Raw genomic sequence first — 20,313 nt, 5'->3', positions numbered from 1 at the left:
TCAAACAAGGGTATTCATTATCCGGCGAGCTCTAATCTGATAAGCTGTCATCACTTCACTCAGCAGCAATGCCTTCAAAAATGAAAAAAAAATAAAAAATAAAAAATAAACTCTGCTGCAAAGCAAAGAGGGAGTCTCAGTCTGACTAAATTCTTTCGTGCTCTCTCCTTCTTTCTCTTGCGCGAACCCAGACAAATCTGGATTTATCCTTGTTATTGTGTCTGTCTAGTTGTGGGTAATTAAATGTAGCTAATAATTTGATCTTTTGTCTTCGGTCTTTTTGTTCTTTTCTCAGAGCTGCTGTGGGAGATTATACCGCGTGCGTGTATGTGTGAGCGATCAAAGATGCGATGCCATAAATGACTGTGCGTTTCCGCCAGACATCTTCCAATTAGGAGGTTAAACAAAGGAGCGTGTTGAATAGCAGCTTCACCCAAAAGGAGATGGACGAAGAAAAGGAGAAGGAGACTCAGAGTGACCCAGCGAGCACACAAATCACAAACAGTGGCAGCTCCATTGTCTGATTTGACCTCCGTGTGCTTGAATGATTTTAATGGTATCTTTTCGGAATTTTATAACTGTGTCACATTACTATTGATATTGGGGGTAATATAGTGCTGTGCAGTAAATGTTTTAAAGCCTAATAATTTATCAGCAGTGAGGTCTGATTGTTCAATGGCTGATTGTTGAGTCTTTCTCTGACTGTTACACACTGCTATGGAAACGCACTTCCCAATAAACAACCATTTAAGACTGAGGAGTGGACGTGGAAAGCACACAGTACGAAGGGATGAGAGAACGGAGAGCAGAGTGGAAAACAGACAGGAAACAATCAATCAAATGTCCCCCCATCCCATTTTGTCCTCCTTTTCTTTCTTTATTAAACTTCCTCTCTGCTGACATTCGACCTTGCTGTTCCGAGTTGTCTGAAAGTTCACAAAGAGAAGCTTTTTTTTGCCTTATGAACACAGTCTACAAGCATTCAAAGCACACCAATGGGTAAACATTTTTCACAGTTGTTGTTATTATGTCTTAGAATAAGTACATAATTCACAATGATTCAACTAAGGAGAGTCCTAGTGCTTTTATCTTACATTCATTTTCCTTAAAATCTTTTGATCATATTTACAAAAATATCTTTCAAAATGGGAAACCATCACATCTTGGGGTGAAAGATGGTCCACAAATACATACTTTTCCCACTTGGGTGTGAGAATTCTTGTCTGGCTTGCCCATTGCCCTGACCTCATCCCTCATCCCCATACACCATCTCTTTGCCAAAGAAATTGTGACTGGGAGCCAGACCTTATCACCATTGGTAAACAGGCCTTATCACCCAGAAACAGTGCACTCAACCAAACTAATGCACTTTAGATGCACTCAAATCCAGGATCCAAGATTATGAAATCACAGGAGTGAAGGCTTTTATAGCAGCAGGTTAATGGCCATTAGTTTGAGTCAGGTGTTCCGCAATCGCAAATAGCTGCACTGGTGTGGTGTCCGCGTGTTTCTGGCTGTGAAATGTACCTGAAAGCCATACATTCAAGCACAAACGCCAACACCAAAAGTTTTCACACTAGTGACGTTCCAAAAGCCGTTACCCCTCCAACTCCATGCATCTGTCCTCTCTAATTCCTCGCTCCACATTCTGTCAGCAGTCTGTCAGAGAGAGGAAGGGAGACAATGAAACAGAGAGACGGAGAGATGGTGAGACTCTTGGCTGCCATGAAGGCTATTTGGACAGATACAGCAGGATGTGGAGAGCCCTCTCATCTCTAATCTCCCCCCCCTTTTGTCCAGGCTGTCTCCACTCCCTCCTCCACCTCTTTTGATCACTCTGCTCATCCATCTCAATAACTTCTTTATGCCTTCCACATGGTTCATAAGATCTCCAGTTTTTCTACAATGAAACCACTGTAAACAACACATATATCTAAAATATATGTCTACATTTCAGATATTTCTCTGCAAGTCAGATTGTTTTTCAGAAACCGAAGCAGTCGGGAACACATAGCCCTGTATAACAGGTGGTAAGTCCAAGAAAACAGAAAATTAAAGAGTAGTTAGGAAAAAAAAGTAGGAAAAAAAACTAAAATAGACCAAACTGTATTTATCTGATGTGTTCTCCTGTTCAGTGGTTTTCCAGTTGGGTCAGTTGAGACACCAAAGGGGGTCACTGGAAGTGCACCAGGGGCCCCTAAGGAGAATGTTGACTTGTTTAATTCTACCATTGTTTAACTGACTGTCAATTATCCAAGTATCCTATGCCAATAGCTGCAGAAGGCTTAAAAGAAAGTCAAACACTGCACTCTTTGACCAAATGTGGACATACATTTGTGTGCAATAGCCCGACTGTATGGAAAATATAAGACAAAGTGACTCATGTGGCCAGATCTTGTGACTTTATCTCTAAAATAACAGGATTTATTGTTGTTCCACTTATATAAGAGAAGTCCCGTGGAGGGGCCTTGCTTCTGACAATGTGATGAAGTCATGTGTTGTGGTGGTCTGATGCAGACGGCTGTGTGGTCCGCTGATATGGTCGGAAGTATCACAAGTCTCATGGTTGAATTTACCACTGGCATGACCGGCGCATGGATTAAATGTCACAACACGAGGCCAGAGTGCAAAATGTCATCCACTTGACTTCTGAAAGAGACAATTTTCTTTTGCTTATCTTAAAGTAACAGTTGTTGTAATGTTATATTTACTTGAATAATCTTAGATTAACTGGGGCCAGGACCTCTCATGAGCTCTGAAAGACGAGGCCAACCCCCACTTCAGGACTGATACCAAGAGGTTTAGTTTTTTTCTGCAAATTCCTAAGGACAGAGCTGCTGATTACGCCTCTTTAAAATGCACATTACATATAAGAACAATGTTCAAATATCCAGACTGTTATAATTGCATACTAATACAAAAGCTTTACATTTTGGATCATCTTTATAAATAGAGAAGTTTTATCTTGCTCCACTCGCTGAGTTGCTCTCCTTTCTTTTTTTTATGTTAGTTTATACCAACACAAGTTTATTTTTCTACCGTTTGCATTATTTGGTTAGACATTTAACTGTATGTTCAACAATATTTATCATGTAGGGGTGCTTATATGCCATGTCAGTGAGGTTGCAGCTCATCTATCCTTGTCCAAGTGTACAGCCCATGCCAGTTATGCTAATTAATATGTCCCTTCAGCTCTTTCCTTTTAATGCCAATTACTTTTCCAGTTTTTTGTTGTCCTCATCCCAACTTTTTTTATGTGTAGCTGCAATCAAATTCAAGAAGAGCTAATACTTTTCATGAAATAGAAAAATGTCTCACTTTCAACATTTGATGTTTTCGAGGTTCTATTTTGAACAAAAATATTGGTTTATTGCAGGGATGTCGGTCATCGGGGACCGCTGTGCTGCAGGTTTTAGATGTTTCCCTGCTTCAACACACCTGATTCGGATGAAATGGATCTATTCAAAAGATTGTTAAGTTCTGCACAAGCGTGCTGACGACGCATTGATCTGAATCAGGTGTGTTGAAGCAGGGAAACGTCTAAAACCTGCAGCACAGCGGCCCTCGAGGACCGGATGTGGACATCCCTGGTTTACTGGATATGAAAATCTTTGAACTCTGTTTTTATTTAAATTTTACTTTTATGGGGATATTACGAGTGTGATAATGTGTTGAAACTTTAAGCTAGTTGTGGACAATGGATGCGGAGGAACAGACCTCAGGAGGTATTATAGTTTAACTACTCATCTTTATCATGATGTCACAAAAGCATAACTGGACAAAACAGGACCAAACTGCTCAGTGTGATTTTTATTTCTGTTGATTTACTGTTGAAACAGCTCAGACTAACAAAAAAAAAAGGCACACACTCATCACTTCACATTTCAGACAATCCTTTAACATCTATCCCTCTACATCCAATCCATCCCATTATTCTACCCATCATCTCTCTCCTCTAATCTTCCAATCAGCCATCCCTGGTGCATTGTAATCTGCTGTAATCTGATGGATTAACCTCACCACTTTGGCTCATAAAATGATTGTTCTGGTTCAAAGCTGTAGCTGTAACTACGGCTGTTCATTTTGCTCTCTGGCTGGGTCTGCATATGTGTACACAGCGCATGTTGTATCAGGGAAAAACAAAAAAAAACAAAAAATAAGGACATCACAGAGAGTTCAGAGAAAGATAAAATACTCTGGCATACATAGAACTTGAAAGAGTTTTAAGATGTATAAATCATATCTGCTTATGAATAACAAAGCAAATGTAACTGAAGTGCATCAGAAAATAAATCAATCTGAAGCATCTTCAAAAAGGAAAAACAAAGCCAATTAGTTTTAACAAGACAAAAGATTTCAGGCACCACAAATCTAACACCTCTAACAGCTTCATTCTATCAAAGTGTGACTGATGCACGCAGGCACCAAATCCTGCTGACATCCTATAAACACAACAAAGGCAATGATATACAATATTATCACTCAGAGTATTCGAAGCAACTGCAATACTGTTATACACCAATTAAATCTGTACAGAAATCACAGGAAAATCGTAAGCCTCATAACTTCCAATTACACCAGAAGTATCACCTTTATTTTACAATCAAGTGTCAAAGAAATCCAGTGACATTTGTTTTATTTCGGTACAAAACAAACTGGAAGTGCAAACAGCTACAACAGCATACTTTTAATGGGGTGAAGCTTTCTCTGGTTTGTTTTACTGAGCCAAAACTATAATTTTGACAACCCAAAAAAGGCTTTAAAGAAAATTTCAAACATAGAAAACTATGTGATTATGGCGTTACAATCCAGTTGAAACAGACTATGTTAGCTCTATTGTTACCGTCTAATTCTTTCTTTCATCAGTTCATTTCTATTCTCCACTATCCTCTTCCACTGTCACTCTTCATTCCTTCCTCTTTTTCCTCTCCATTTCTCTCCAATCACCGGTCTCTGCAATTCATCCCTCCCTTTCTATACCTCGTCTCTCTCTATCATTCTCTTCTTCTATTGTCCCTCCATATATGCCTCTAACATCAGGCAGTCTGCCAAGTTGCTGTACACTTCAATTAGAGGAGAAACCTCCACACAAACACGCGCGCGCACACACACACACACAACATGCCTGTCTTTTAGCTGAACACTTTGTATGCTTCCCATGAAAAACGCTGCTGAGGGACAGTGTGTGTGTGTGCACGTGGGAGGGTGTTTGCACTCAGGTCTGGCAGTTGGAGCGTGTCCTAGAGTGTGACTTTGATATCAGTCTTGGTAATCTAAGTCATTCTCTGCACTGTTTCCAGATACAATAGAGGCAAGCACACACACACACACACACACACACACACACACACACATACATCCACATAACGGGCACACATGCACACCAGATGGCTGAACAACACCAGCTCTTTGTCCTCCCCCATTCTCTCACTATCAACCTGTGTATATTTGCTCTGTGGTTTTCTGCCAGGGTGTGCAGCACTCATCTGTCTGTCCATCTCAACACGCATTAATCAGTTTGGATCTTACCTCCTTGAGATAAAACTTACGGAGCACAACTTCACAATTAAAAAAAACATTTCCTTCGAATATAGTTTGGATGTTTACTCATGTACCAGATCAGGTTACAAATCTAAGAGGAAAGTGCCAGTGAGGACTTGAAATATTGAATCTGTCAAATATTAAATCTGTTGCGATAGCATTATGAGATATCACCAGTTTCATCATGAGAGAAAGCCACAGCACTTAGAAAAACTCAAACAAACACAAGTGAACATGCAAACTCCACAGAAAGGCTCCAGCTGCACAGGTTTGATCCAGCACCTTCATGCTTTGAGGGTACAGTGCTAACCACAGCACCACCATGTGACACTATAACTAATATGCATTTGCTCCTACAGAGATTAGAATTTTCAGTCATTTTTCTCAATTTTCCATGAAATATATTTACACTTCAGTCACCAAAACACATGCCCAGATAACAGGAACCCGACTGGGACCAGAACATAAGAGCTCAGCAGATTATGGCTCTAAATATCCAAAGTTTAATGGTACATTTTTGTTTGTTTAGCTTGGATCATACCTAGAAAGGAAAATATCACATTCGTCGAGTTCTGGCAATGTGCTTTCAATGAAATGAAACAAACTGAAAGCACAACGTTTTAAGGTAAATAACAAGATTGTTACACATCATGGCCCCTTGAGACTACACAAAACAACTTCACCATTTATCCAATGGCTTGTGACGAACAGCAATGGTTTGCTGTAGAGTGAAGTAAAGCGCAGCACTGTGGTGAATAGCACGGCCATCCAGCCGGCACAGAAGAGAAGCTGTTATAGTTCTGTGCTTGAATTCTAGGATTTTTATGAAATGAGCCTAAATTTGCATTGAGACATGGGGGGATATCAGCAGTAAGGCATCAAAGTAAGCATGTGTGAGTAAGAAAGTGTGTGGGCAAGAGAGAGTGTGCATGGAGTTAAGGGTCATTGTCCTTGATTGCAGAGGCCACTCGAGACTTTAGCAATCACAATGTTCACAAGTGTCCAAATCAGAAATCAGGAAACTTCTTGAGAGCAGGCAATCAATATCATAAACATCATCAAGGACAGTGCTCTGACTCCCTGATACATATTCCGTCTCTCACTCTCAACCTTCTTATACTCTATTTCATTATGTCTCCTTGACCCCAAGGAGCTCTCAGGGCCTGTATCTGTCTCTCTGGCTCATTAACATATCGGTGCTCAGACACAGTCTGATGTCCTTGTGCCTGGCTGACAAGCTGGCTTTGAGTTGGACTAAGACGCATGCAAAGAAATAAAGGTTAGGACAATGACTAGACAAAAATAAGAATGGATTAAATGAGGGCTCGTGATTTACAAAACACACAGCAGGGATGGGTAACTTTTAACCATAGAATATAAAAGCTGTGCTTAACACTCTGGAGTCTAAATCCCGCCGGCGGGATTTTTGACACATCTCCAAAAACACATCTGTAACTCTGTGAGTTTGTCATTCAAACATATAAGTGACACCATTAAAAACCTTGGAACTTCTAGTTTTCAAATATATATATATATATATTAAAAATAAACTATATAGCTGGCCCTTTTTAAAGAAAGTGAACAGAAATCTTTGGATTTTCTGTAGTCTCAGACTGCAGCAGCCTCCTAGGCCACACCTATCGCTATTCACATGTAAAATACCAGGTGATTGAGTGGCTATTCACAGGTGAGAACACGCCCCATTCAGCCAGCATGTGGGGGAAGGCAGCAATGTCCTAACCTGACTCACGTCATCTGGCTGCGTTCACCAACAACACGCGGGGGCATTCCCTTTCCTCACACAACCATCTGAGGAGCCTGGGAGTCATATGTGTTTCGTCCGATTAGAAAATAATCAGAGCCAATCATTAATCGCTGGGTGGGACTTTGGATGATTGGCGGCGTTATGGCGGCGTTATGGCCGCCCATTCATGCTCCAGAGGGCGGGAGTCAGGTAAGCTCTGAGCTACGTCACGGGTTGAGTCATTGGGAGTGGCTGCAGTGGCGTGTCAGTCAAGATGACAGATTCTTCATCCAATCACATGCACAAGTTTTTAGAAAAAATAGCCCCATTTGAAATCATGTCGGTTGTGGGCTCGTCCCAGATGGTATGCGAATACCAGAGGGCGGGAGTCAGGTAAGCAATGTCCTGCCAGTGAGATACAATTATCACATGGAGAGTGACAGGGGGGTGGGGGGGAATCAGGGGTGTTACACACCCATCTAATTAGTATTCAACTAACAGAGACACTGCCTGGAGTTACAATTACTTTTTTACAGTTTGTGTGAAAACAAAAAAACATTTCTGACTGCACTTTTTACTTTTATGCAGCCAACACTTTTGTTTACAAGGTTCAACCTTCAAAAGTCTTGGCTAGATATATTTATAGTGTTTTCTTGCACTGTTTGAAGACCTCTAAAACTTGTTTTTTTGTACAGTTGTGTTTCCCTAGCCTGGGTGCCAGCCAAACTTAGCCCCGCCCATAAAAGTTTTGGTCGGGAAGTTCGGTCTGGCTCTGCTCAGTTGGGAAATCATTATGCCCGACTAAGAATCGGTCGACCCAATCAGATTGCCAGGGCGGGCTTTATACAATGATGGACAGATGATCAACAGGGACATTATCGACTACGTCACTAAAGAGCTGAACATGGCTGCCGCTGGAGAGCTAGGGTGTAGATTCTGCCATTGAGTCTGTTCTACAGGATCTCCACATTGCATTCATTTTGAAAGACGAACAGAGGAACGCGATAAAGGCTTTTATCGATAGAAAATATGTTTTTGCCGTCTTTCCTACAACAAGTGTGTGTTGCTTAATCTACGTCACATACTACATTGCTCTGATTGGTTGTAGGTCTATCCAATTGAGCGAAGAGGCATTTTTTCTCCTGGTTCGATTGAAACACGCCCCATACTCAAATCTCTATTGAGCGGTATCAGACTCACATTCTGACTAGAATTGTGAGTATGACGTAGTCAGGCTAGTGTTTCCCCTCAATTTAAATAAAACTTGTTTGTATTACATTCACTTCACTCTCATATTGTTTTTTGTTAGGCTTTTCAGAATACAACCATATGTGTCACTTTTGCATAGATGTTTACAGTTAGTTGAAATACTTGAAAATGTCAAGGTGGTGACAGCTGCCTCAAAGCCTCTGAAAAGGCCTTAGACTCCAGAGGGTTAAAGGACACTTCATATGCCCTTTTCCACAAGTTGACTAATTTCCCGGGATTTTCATTAAATGTCTGTCATATGTTTTGGTTAAAATACTTCAGAGAGGCAGTGCAAAAGCTCCCTTTTGAAACATGTCTTCAAACCGAATCTGACTCCACTCCATTCCTCTCTTCTCCGAGTTATGCCTTATTTGAAACTGGTGGTACTGCTCTGTACAACCATAAAAAAAAATAATAAACAAATGCATAAAAATAAATCTGGACACAAATTACACACATTAACTTCTGCAGCAGGTTATTACCATATGAGAGGGAAGAAGAGTACCTTGCCCGAGAGCAGACACAGCCAAGCGAGCTCAGCTCACGCTATCACACACCAAACCGCGAGCAAAATGCTTTCCTGGCAGTTTTATTCTTAAATACTAACATTTTCTTTGCCTGCAGTTCAGCCAGGTTAAGAAATTATATTAAATCATATAATATATATCATTATATATAAATTATATTCAATTATATACAGATTAAACTTTCACCAAATGTAGACATTTTTAAATCCAGGTTAAAGACATTTCTTTTCTCATGTGTCTATGCATGAAATATCTTTTAACTTATCTAGACTGTTGCTTGTTTTTAAATTCATTTAAATGATTTTATTTGTTTCTCTTTATATTCTTTTATGTATTTTTAATGCTTCTTGCACTCCCTGCTGCAAAGCTTTTATTTTATGTAAAGCACTTTGAACTGTTTGTACATGAAATGTGCTATATAAATAAATTTGATTTGATTTGATTTGATTTGAAATCCAGATATTTCCACACAGGGCACAAGGCCTCTAAAGATGCGAAGACAGAACTCTTGACCATCATCAAAACACCAAATGAAGGAAAATCTTTTGAAAAAAGTCTGAACAACTTTAACAGATTCCCAGGAACAATTCATCTCGATTTTTTTCCTCTAATTTGGCCGCACAGCTAATGCTCCATCTCACGGATGGATGGATGAGTAACGCACGTGATGGCGTTGCTTGCGACTTCACAGAAAATGCCACAAATGGCGTTTCATGGTGTCAGACACAGTTGACACAAATTTTTTTTCACACAAGACATTGGAGAATACACATCATTGTCATGACAGACCCCATTGAGTGTGAAGTATGCCATGTGTGACTGATAAGACAACAGACGGACCATGTGTATGCATTAGTGTAAGGGTGTGAGTCTGTGTATTAATGGCTAGACAGATGGGGCAGTCTAGAGGAACAGTTGATGAAGGCTTTATACCACAGCTGCCCCTTTCTCTTCCTCTCTACAGCAAACACACACACACACACACACACACACACACACACACATATACACATAAAAATCCTCCTTTGGCAGTATTTGTGCGTGTGAGTGCAGTGGGCTGTTTGTGTGGCAGCTGCCCTGGCATCAGGTGGAGAGCTCCAACTCTACATGAAGAGAGCTCCAACTCTACACAGCTGCTGGAGTGCACATTACTTCCGATACTAAACACAGCCTTCACACTGATGGAGGTTATCTCACATACCAATATACAGTAAGGAGTGTGAGAGACCCTCTAATTTAAGGATCTGTAACTATCGGAAACCTATACTTGCAGTGACGTGTAAGCAAATACAAAACCATCCTTCTGCAGCCCTATTGCAGACATACACACACTCACAGACTGTATCTGTTCCTTCATGTGCCTTCTAATTAGATGCACATGTATACACACACCCACACAGGCTGCATCTCTCCCTAGATATGAATCGGATTAGCATAACAGAGACAAGCACAGAGAGAAATATCTCCACAGCCCTCTAACAAGACAGAAACGCACAACTTTCCAGGCAGCACCTTCCCCTTGATGTTAACGCCGAATATAGTTATACACGCACTCAGTAAGCTACTTCTTTTCTTACATCTTCATACACCGTGCCAAAAACAAGTGTGTTAAGTAAACCTGCCTATAGCCAATTCAAACACACACAGCAAACACACAGCAAACACACAGCCACCTTCAACACGCCAGTTGTTCTCCAGATGCACGCAGACTGGGACACCTGTCCACCCGTGGCCCACATGTTTCTGTGCAGACACATGTTGTGATGCGAGGAGGTTAGCCAGCTTGAATCAGGCCACTGGCACCTGACATCGGTCATCAACACAACAGCTGTCTCCCTGCATTGCTGGCTGTTGCTGAACTTCCACATATGTGTGTGTGTCTGTTGTTTGTCTGGACTCGCTGCCTTACATGCCCCAGTGTTGGAACACTGACTCAAGTGATGGGACTGGTGAGGTCTGCATGGGTTAGCAGCCTGGTTTTCTGGGGTCACAGGGTTAATATGTTGGGTTTTTCTCTTTTTACACATTTTTCTCCTCTAGTCACAATAAGCTGTATTCATACAGCGACCATATGTGAATGACATCATGAAGAGGGAAGCTCTTCCTGGAAGACATTGAGGCGGATGGGTACATTAGAAAATGAAAAATGTCAAGAATCCAAAATGCTACTATCAACATCCAGTTAATTCATGCAATAAAGGCCTTTTTTTTATTATTCTCATCAGTAAAAGACTAACTCTTGTACTGTATTTTACAGAGTATGCTTCCCTCAGCATACTCTGTATTTTGATACTGGTTTACGGTTCACCAGGGTGCTATGGAATAAGTTACTGGTAAACTGTTATGTAATAATCTCAGATAGATTTACCTGATAACATTCAGAATTCCTAATATTCTAGAGAAAGAGAATCTAACAAGTAATTTTGTATTATCAAATCACATATCAGTTTGTACCCATTTAGAATCCATGTTATATATGAGTTTGTTGTTAAATGACTACCTGTAATATGGCTGATGGCCAATCAGTCATCAATGCTCATTCATACTCAACTCAACTCATTCATAAAGCACTTTTAAAGCATTTCAGGTGCTATACAAAGTGCTTTACAGAAAGAAAAAAAAGCATGCTTATGAAGAAATAAAACAGTGATAGATGAGCAAAAATAATAAAACCAATATGCCATGAAAAAGGCAAAATGCAAACATAAGGACAAATAGATCATCAAATTAAGTAAAGGCTCCACTCCTGAACTCAACATCTGCTGTCGGGTTGTCAACCAGTTCCTCTACATTGAAATATTATCTGTACATCTCTGCTGTAATAACTGCTTGACGAAAATGAGTTTGTTTGTCTGGATATTTCTGAGTAAGAATCATTTTAATGAAGCTGCAACATCATTTTCTTTGTGTATGTTACATCATTCGTGTAGAAATATTTGTTTCAACTGTAAATCGCAAACGATACCATTTCAGGATTGAACAAAAACTATTAAAAATCATATTCCCATCAATAAAATCTGTCTATACTCAGCTCCCGTCACCTGCAGTGTGTCCCCTCAGATTATAGCGGAACACATTTATTTAGAAATAAAACGTATTATCAGGTGGGGTTCTCGCAGGATTAAAACTATCATCAATTAAGGGCAATTCCAGTCAGATAGATGATGAATGACTGGACCATAATGCATAAAATGTACCTGCATTAATGTGTTGAATCTAGTTTTTTTTCAAGATTAATGCTTCCAATCATTTTTTTAGCTTTACTAGATCAAAATAGAGGATTTGCTCTTTATTTCTAAATTGCCATAGTGACTCATACTAATGGAGATCAACTGCTGGCTTTATTACTATTATCTTTTTTTTTAAAAGTCACACACTGAGAGAAGCATACTCAATTGGGCTAAAATCCCTAATCAGCTGAATCTGAATCTTAAACGTGAGAAATCTCAAAGTTCAAAGAGTTTTTGCTTTCTGAACCAGAGCAGAGAAACACACAAGGCTTAAAGCCATAATGTGTAATATTTCACGTTGTCTATTAACAAATTTGAGTCTTATCATTCACAAGTATTACCTCAATCGTTATTAATTACCTCCATCACAAAAGTGCAGTGTTCTTATATTCTTTATATTCAGCATACGAATGTACATAAGAGTGTTACACTCCAATGAATGTCTCCATGTTGCTCCGCCATTTTAAAACTACGGGATTTGTAGAAGGACATGTCATCAACTTCACATTTTCCGTTTCCACATTGGAAACGGAAAATGCGATGCTAATGACATGTCCTTCTACAAATCCCGTATTTTTAAAATGGCGGAGCGACATGGAGACATTCATTGTCCGTGAAATATTACACATCATAGCTTTAATGGGTAAAAGGTAAATCCAAAAGGAAACAATTAAGACTAAAAGGATTCAACAAGACAGACGGGAAGAGTTGCTGCTCTTGTGGTGGATGCTCACCTGTAACTCTTCAGAGATCTAAGTCTCAGTATCTCAGTATCTGAACAGCGTCTCAAGGCATGGTGAATATCCAGGCGTTGATTTCCAAAGATTCTACCTTTGAGACCAACATTGAGACCAAAATAGACCAAAGCAATGGAATGCAATGTAAAATCAGTCACAGTGTCATCAATAAGCTAAATTACACTGAAAGCTTTTTAATTCCCCGACCACTGAGCCAAAACGTCGTAAAGTATCATGGATTTAGCCGCAAAACTTTGAAATGGTGATTCACCAACTCAGCGGCTAAGTAAGTAACACTATAATGATTTTTTTAATTGCTCATAAAACAATTATTTGACATTGGTCTGTCAAAAAAACATTGGCTTTCCTCCTTTTCTCCTTTGATATGCTTCATGGAAACAGGACCACACCACTCTGCTCCAAAATGGCAACGCCAGTGTCAGACTCTGAGGATTTGGTGTGAATAAAAGTCATGTTCCGACTGACAGATTTAGCTGTGATCTTTCCTCTCATCTCTTGACATACGAAAAGCCTTCCCACTTATCAAAGATTCATTAGCTCACTAATTTACCCATCTAGCTCTCCATGCACATCTTCCATCCCTTAATGCTGCGCCCTGTTCCTCCAGGGGGACTGCTAGGATAATGCCCTGCCCAAGGACACAAGTATAACGCATATTATATGATAGCCCATGTGAGAATTGAACCCACAACCACAATGGCACATTATCAGAGTTCATCCCAGAGGTCGCCGAGATCCTGCTGTTGCGATTCGGATTACTCTGCCAGCACCAAAGGAAGATGACATCCGCATAAGTCTATCCTCATCCGGTACTCTGCCGAAAAAAAAAAAGATTCATCCCTTCTTTTCTCTGCATCTACAAACTATTTGTTTCCTCCTGTACTGATAACTGCTGATAACAGTATAAAGAAGACATTCTAACGTGTAAAAGGCAGTTGAACATCCAGTCCCATTTTCACACAAATGCCTTTTTCTTTTTTGTCATGCACTAAATCCTTTGGGAAATAACACACAGCAGATGACTCAATAAATGTAAAAAACATACATTATGGTCATATTCAGTCATTTGAAGATAACCATAACACGATAAACATCGTGCCTTCTGCTTTATGGGCTTTTAAAATGAACATGTGCCACGATGACTGAAATTTAGTGAGCAAGTTGGAGATAGCATCTATCTCACATGCCACCCATCAACTATCCAGTAACAAACTGCATCTAAATTTATAGGCTAAATGACCCAGAGGGAAAACCATACAAAGTTTGGCATCATGACAGACTTCTTCATTAAGGGCAAAACTTCATCCTTATGTTATTTCTTGTTTTTCTGGTTTCACTTCACCCAAATTCTCTTTGCTTCTTAACAAGGTCCATTCATGTACCGTTGGCTGTACTTGCTTTACGTAATAAGTATGATCCTCCATTTCTCAAATGTGTACTTTCACAGCTTCTGATTCTTCCACATTGTCTTTGAACGTAATTCTTTCTCATTGTGCCATTTCGAGCTGTAAGGTAGAGGAACCGGCTGCGTAAATAGATATAAAAAATTAATTCTAAGCTAATAACATAGCAATTCATTTAGCAAAGTGGATATAAACTAACTGAAACAGTTTTCAAATTTTGTTGCTTTGGGGAGCAAGACAATATGCAAATATTTTTGATGGACTATATAAATCATTTTACATAAAGAATAAAATTTTAGAAAGATTGGTTATTACAAGTTTGGAAAAACTGAAAAGAGAAAAACAGCTGGCAATCTTTATTAGCCAGTCCCTGTGTTATTACAATCAAATCTCCAAATTAACTTCCTGGTGTTTAAATAGGATTTGAAGGGACCAGGTTTTTGTGTAAAGCAGTTGCACAAAATGTTCATGTATGACTTTCTCTATGAATCACAATTTCCTCTGCTTTATATGTCTTTGCACCGGTTCATCAGCTCTGTCCCGCTTTGCGTTTCAATCATAAAAAGACTTGACAGAGATGGCACTTTTTTAACTGACTGACATGTATTAAAGTACTAATGGATGGAGGAGACTGTGAAATGAGCAGTGAAAGGGAAGGACAGTTTGCTGTGCACACACACACACACACACACACACACACACACACACACACACACACACACAGACGAGACGAGGGAGTCTCGAGGGAAGCAGATTTGCAGGCATATACCCTCATTCGGAAGCGAGGGAGCTGAAGGTGACATATAAGTGAGGAAAAGAGCGAAGGGGAAGAGGGGGTTGTTGTAGACAGAAAAACTATGAGGCCTGAAGACAAGGAGAGCAGTTGAGCACAAGAGGAGAGAATCGGATGATAATTCACTGAAACACGAGCACCGCTTACAGTAGGTATATTACTGCTTAGTGACATTACCTCTGCCGCATTTACACACTAGTCTTAACTGATCAGGCAGCATCACACGCATGCAGTTATAGGGGATATAACATGCTAGCACTAAAACATTCATTCACATAAACTCATCATATTCTTTCAGATACATCAAATGTAAACTAGGACTTATGAAAACTTGGTTGTCTTACTTTAGAGCAGGAGATTAACAAGGAAGTGTATGTAGATAAGAGCAATCCCAGCAATCACCTGGCAACAAACACTCACGGCTTGTGTATTATGAGAATTATGAGTGGGACATTATTTCACAAACTTGTAGTTAATGGGATAAAGATGGAATTAAGAGTGTTCAGGTGTTGAGCTCTTCTGCTCATTATAAGTTTACATTGGAGGAAAAGAGAAACTGTAATTCGCACTCATTTACACGCAAAGAGGGAAACAGACAGCAGCCCGATGCAAAGATTATCAATCATTTCTACCAGCCTGCTGTTTTTGCCATCTCACCAGCCCGAGCAGCCGATGCGCCGCTTCAATCATCGTCTGCCAGTCTAAATGCTAGTGCTAATTAGCATTCACATGCTAAATTACCTCCCATCCCATGTTTCCTGATTAGGCTTAATCATTCTGACAGCAAGCCTTACAGCAAAAGCTTGCAAAGCCAATACATCCGTGGCCGTATCAAACTCTAGGAAGGGGCTCTCATTCACTAAGTGCTGAGATGTGAAGAGTGAATAACAAATCGTGCGTGGTAGCCCATACTGCTGAGGTGGTTCAGCACTCCAAACTCAGGACTCTTCCAGTTCCCATAAATTATAGACTTAAAAGCTAATAAATTGTAATGACATTTCTCTCATCATTATTCTATGTGCAAAATACTAAATTGTTGCACCTCTAAGGCCACCAATAGTTACTCCAAAACACAATACTGTAAAAAGTACCGGAAACCCTAAATTGTGACTAAGTGCAAGCAAAATATTGTTAACCTATTGTCTTGCTAAAAACATTGGGGGGAAGGAGCAAGATAGGTTAGCTGGGAGTAGAGAGGAAATGGCAATACACAATGCAGTATGTCACAACTGCACTGTCATATTGAAGTAAAGTAGAACATGTGGAGCATCTTACAAAAGAGTGAATTGGATCATTTCTAAGTAGGAGAGGCATGTACGATCAAAGGAGCAGGGGAAGTGAACTTCTGGCCCCCTCAACAGCTCTGAGATGGCCTGATGTCTAACCAGTCTCACTCTCTGTGTCTGACGGCAGTAAAGCGCCAGTGTTATGTCAGTCAACCAGTTGGCACAGTTACCTCTGTAGCGCCACTCTCCAATCAGTACTGTCACTCAGGGTATCTTCCAAGATAGAGGAAAAGGAAAAGTAATTGGATTTGCTGCTAGCAGGGAAATGATGAAATGACATGAAACTATACCCCTTTCACCCACCACACACACACACACACACACACACACACACACACACACAGACACGTCACACACCTGTACATTGCTAAGAGTAAATCTCCCCCTTTTCCTCTTTTTATCCATTGGCCTTGCTTATCTCTTTTTGTTTCTGAAAACTGGAAATACTTCAGGCTGCTGAGAGTTCCTTTTCATCTCGCCTGATGCGTCAGGATCACCTTATTCTCCCAGGTAGACAAGGGAGCAGATGAAATGGGGCGAATGAAAGGATTTCCAGGCTTTATGGAGATCTGAGGAGGCTTTTTGGGATGTTTCTGGCAATTGGTGAGGACGAACCCTGTGGTGAATTTCCATGCAGTTAAAACTCAGTACTCCACAACAACACATTGTCTGCCAACAAAGTGATGTACAGTACTGTGGTACCTAAAAGAAAATGTAATTGTGTGTGAATTGTGAGGTACTGAGCACAGAACAACAGAGCATACTGGATGCTGCTGGCAGATATTAGATGAAAAAAGGAAAGCAGGAGCTTGCTAGGCCATCATACTGGGTGAAAAAGCAGAATTCTACATACAAAGTACAACCCTCCGTATTGTATATACTACCGTCTGTATCCAACTGCTCAAAGTTATTTCTGACTATTATTTGAGGCACAAGACAACTTGTGCCTCAAATAATATCTTGCATCTTAAGAGTAATCTTAATATACGAGTTGCTATTCTTTAGATGCATGCTTTCCCTTGTGGTTATTATCTGATGTTACCAGCATTTCCTACTTATGATCCATCTTCTCCCATTGCTTTCTGATCAAACCCCAGACGGGAAGCAGAGCCACTTATTTGACTTCCAACCACTCTGAACCATTTTCCCAACGATCACGTACCCAATCTGATTTTCCCACAGGTTTAATAGAAATAAAAATGTGGTAAAGCCACCACTTGACCCTCCTAAATGTTACACATTGAAACTATCAAATAACAATTACAAGAATTTAGAAAACGTAGGCTTCAATTAATCATTTTTGCAATCCTCTTACTTTATTTTTCAGGACTTAGCACTAGCCTAAATTTATCAATAATAAATATAAACTTAAAAAAATGGATAGCTTTGATGTCAACGTTCACATTCTTTTGTAAGCTCATATTAGCATGTTGTATACGTGTCATCATAAATAAAATTTATCACAGTGTCTTTTTCTTGTTAGGCGGGAGCATCCTAATGAATGCACCATGACACCATTAAATCAAGGCGACCCTTTATTTTTACATAGGGTGCTAAATCAGCTGTTCTCTTACGCTGAGAAAAAATATAGATATTAAGTCAAAGCGTCAGCCTCTAAATGTATCTAATAATGTTGTGTCAGTCCAGTCAAACTCTGTGCAGAAAGAAAGCCTTTAACCCAGCAGTAATGGAGATGTTGGGCATTAATTTTACACATACATGCTGTGTGCTTATTCCGTCGGGATGTTGGGATGTGTCATGTCGATGTAAAGCAGTGCACGTTTAGCATAACTTATTTTCAGCTTGACTCTCTGTCCGTCTCTCCCTCACACAGACACACACACAAAATATAACACTAACACTTTTCAAATGGACTGCCTGGATTTAGGATCTACATTAGTGATTATAAATTCTTCGATCAATCAATAGAGAGAGTCTAGCAAGCGAGGCATGCGCATGCAGGCAAACACATATTTCGGAGGTCACATTGTAGAAATCTTAATGACTATCTGGTTGTGAGTGCGTGTGAAGACATCAATACACTGCAGCTTTACATTTCATTAGGCCACGGAGCACGGTTTACCTTCCATTGAGTGGCAATAAAACCGCACAGTCTGGAACCACCTCTCTCCATCTGCTTCAACCTCACTTTTTCTTTTCTTTCTTCTTTCTAAACTTTGTTTTTGCCCAAATCAAGTTCAGACATTTAGTGCATATTCTCCAATTTATTTCAGTCTACCTCCTTTAAAGCTGAAACGCATCATCTCCTGTGTCAAGCTAGACTTAGCAGGCAACAAGAAATGGGAAAGGTTTAACAAAGTGGCTGTAGGTTGAATCACTGTTGATTTATAGTAATTGTCATCCCGTCTCGCCGTTTCTCGGCTTAAATAGACGACTACATTTTACCGCAGCATCTGCATTGATTTGTGCGAGGACACTGGCAGCCTCCACCTCAGTGTTCACCTTCCTCTCTCCATCCCCGAGCACAGGAAGACATGCCGGCTGAGGGGAAATGGGATTCCGATCAGCGGGATATCATCCAGGATCTGCTGACCCCCACACTCTCAACAGACACACAAATCATCCGTCTGCATACACAACTAAAGACGCAGTCCAGGGGTCAGTTGCAAGGACTTGTGGGCTTGGTTTCAGTTGACTTAGCAAAACTCAAGTGACAGGAAGCTGTGTAAGGAGGGACGTGTAGGCCTGTATGTGTATGTGTGTGCATATTATTATAGCTTGTGAAAAAGTAGTTGACAGCAGCATTACGGCACTGGAAAAGGCTGCAGAGATGAACAGACCTAAACTACCAAAGTTGCATCTAAAACTGCAGCTGCTGATTCACTCTCAGTTTAACAGAATATGATGGAGTTGGGTAAAAACGTAATGACTACACTCTACGAAGCACCATCTGATATAAAAAAATATCAGCACAGGGAAAATGATAGCTGGCTGGAAAGTACACCTATAAAGAAAATCAAGGGAATATTCTTCCAAATGTTTTAACATTCGATGTCACAGACAGCGAATTATGGATTGAACTTTTTTAAAATCCTTTTTGTATTATGTGTGCATTTATAGCATTACTCTTCATAATGAGTAAAAATGCCATCTGATAATGACAGTATTAGTGATTCTGTCACACTTCCATGCAGGTGTCCCGCTGAGGAAAAAGGTGGTGGGAGACAAAAAAAAAAAGGAAAACCACAGCGAGGGCTCAGTCAGATGTCAGATGAAGGAGCGGAAGATTGGCACACAGTTTGCGCAGTCTACTCGACACGGGTACTTGAGGAGCCCACACAGATTGTAAACCCACAGGCATGCGCACACAAAGAGACTGCATGCTGTGTGTATGCAGAACATGAGAGAAAATTACTGCTTGTATGTGATTGAGTGCAGCTTTCGAGGAGCCCACTGCAGCACAGACACAAACGCACAGGGAAAAGAAACAACAAATACCTTGGGTTTTTTTTTTTCACAAGCGTTCCTCAGGCGACACATAAAACGTCATCTGCACCCACCTTATAGCCACTCAGACACACTCACTGGCTTTTGAAAATCCTGTGACTACAACACTCAGAAAGATAAAACCCACACAGCACGAGCTCCACTCCACACATCACCCCCAAAAAAACTACACAAACACACACGCAGTCTTGTATCTGTGGGAGAAAACTTGCATCTCCAGAGCTTCTGCCTTATGTGTTTTAGCGTAAGTGTATATGTGTCTTGTTTGCTAAGTCTCAAAAGCATTCAATGACAAAAGCAAGCTGTGAAAATCCA

General features: G+C 40.3%; 1 protein-coding gene across 2 annotated transcripts in view; it reads right to left on the bottom strand.

The window, feature by feature from the left end:
• Nucleotides 1–20,313, bottom strand: part of LOC142390569 (plexin-A1-like) — a 234,820-nt gene that overhangs the window by 189,809 nt on the left and 24,698 nt on the right. The window lies entirely within an intron of this gene.

Source organism: Odontesthes bonariensis, chromosome 10 (assembly GCF_027942865.1).
Source record: "Odontesthes bonariensis isolate fOdoBon6 chromosome 10, fOdoBon6.hap1, whole genome shotgun sequence".
Taxonomy (NCBI): domain Eukaryota; kingdom Metazoa; phylum Chordata; class Actinopteri; order Atheriniformes; family Atherinopsidae; genus Odontesthes; species Odontesthes bonariensis.
The sequence above is the reverse complement of the archived record's forward strand: the minus strand, read 5'-3'. Positions and strand labels throughout refer to the sequence as shown.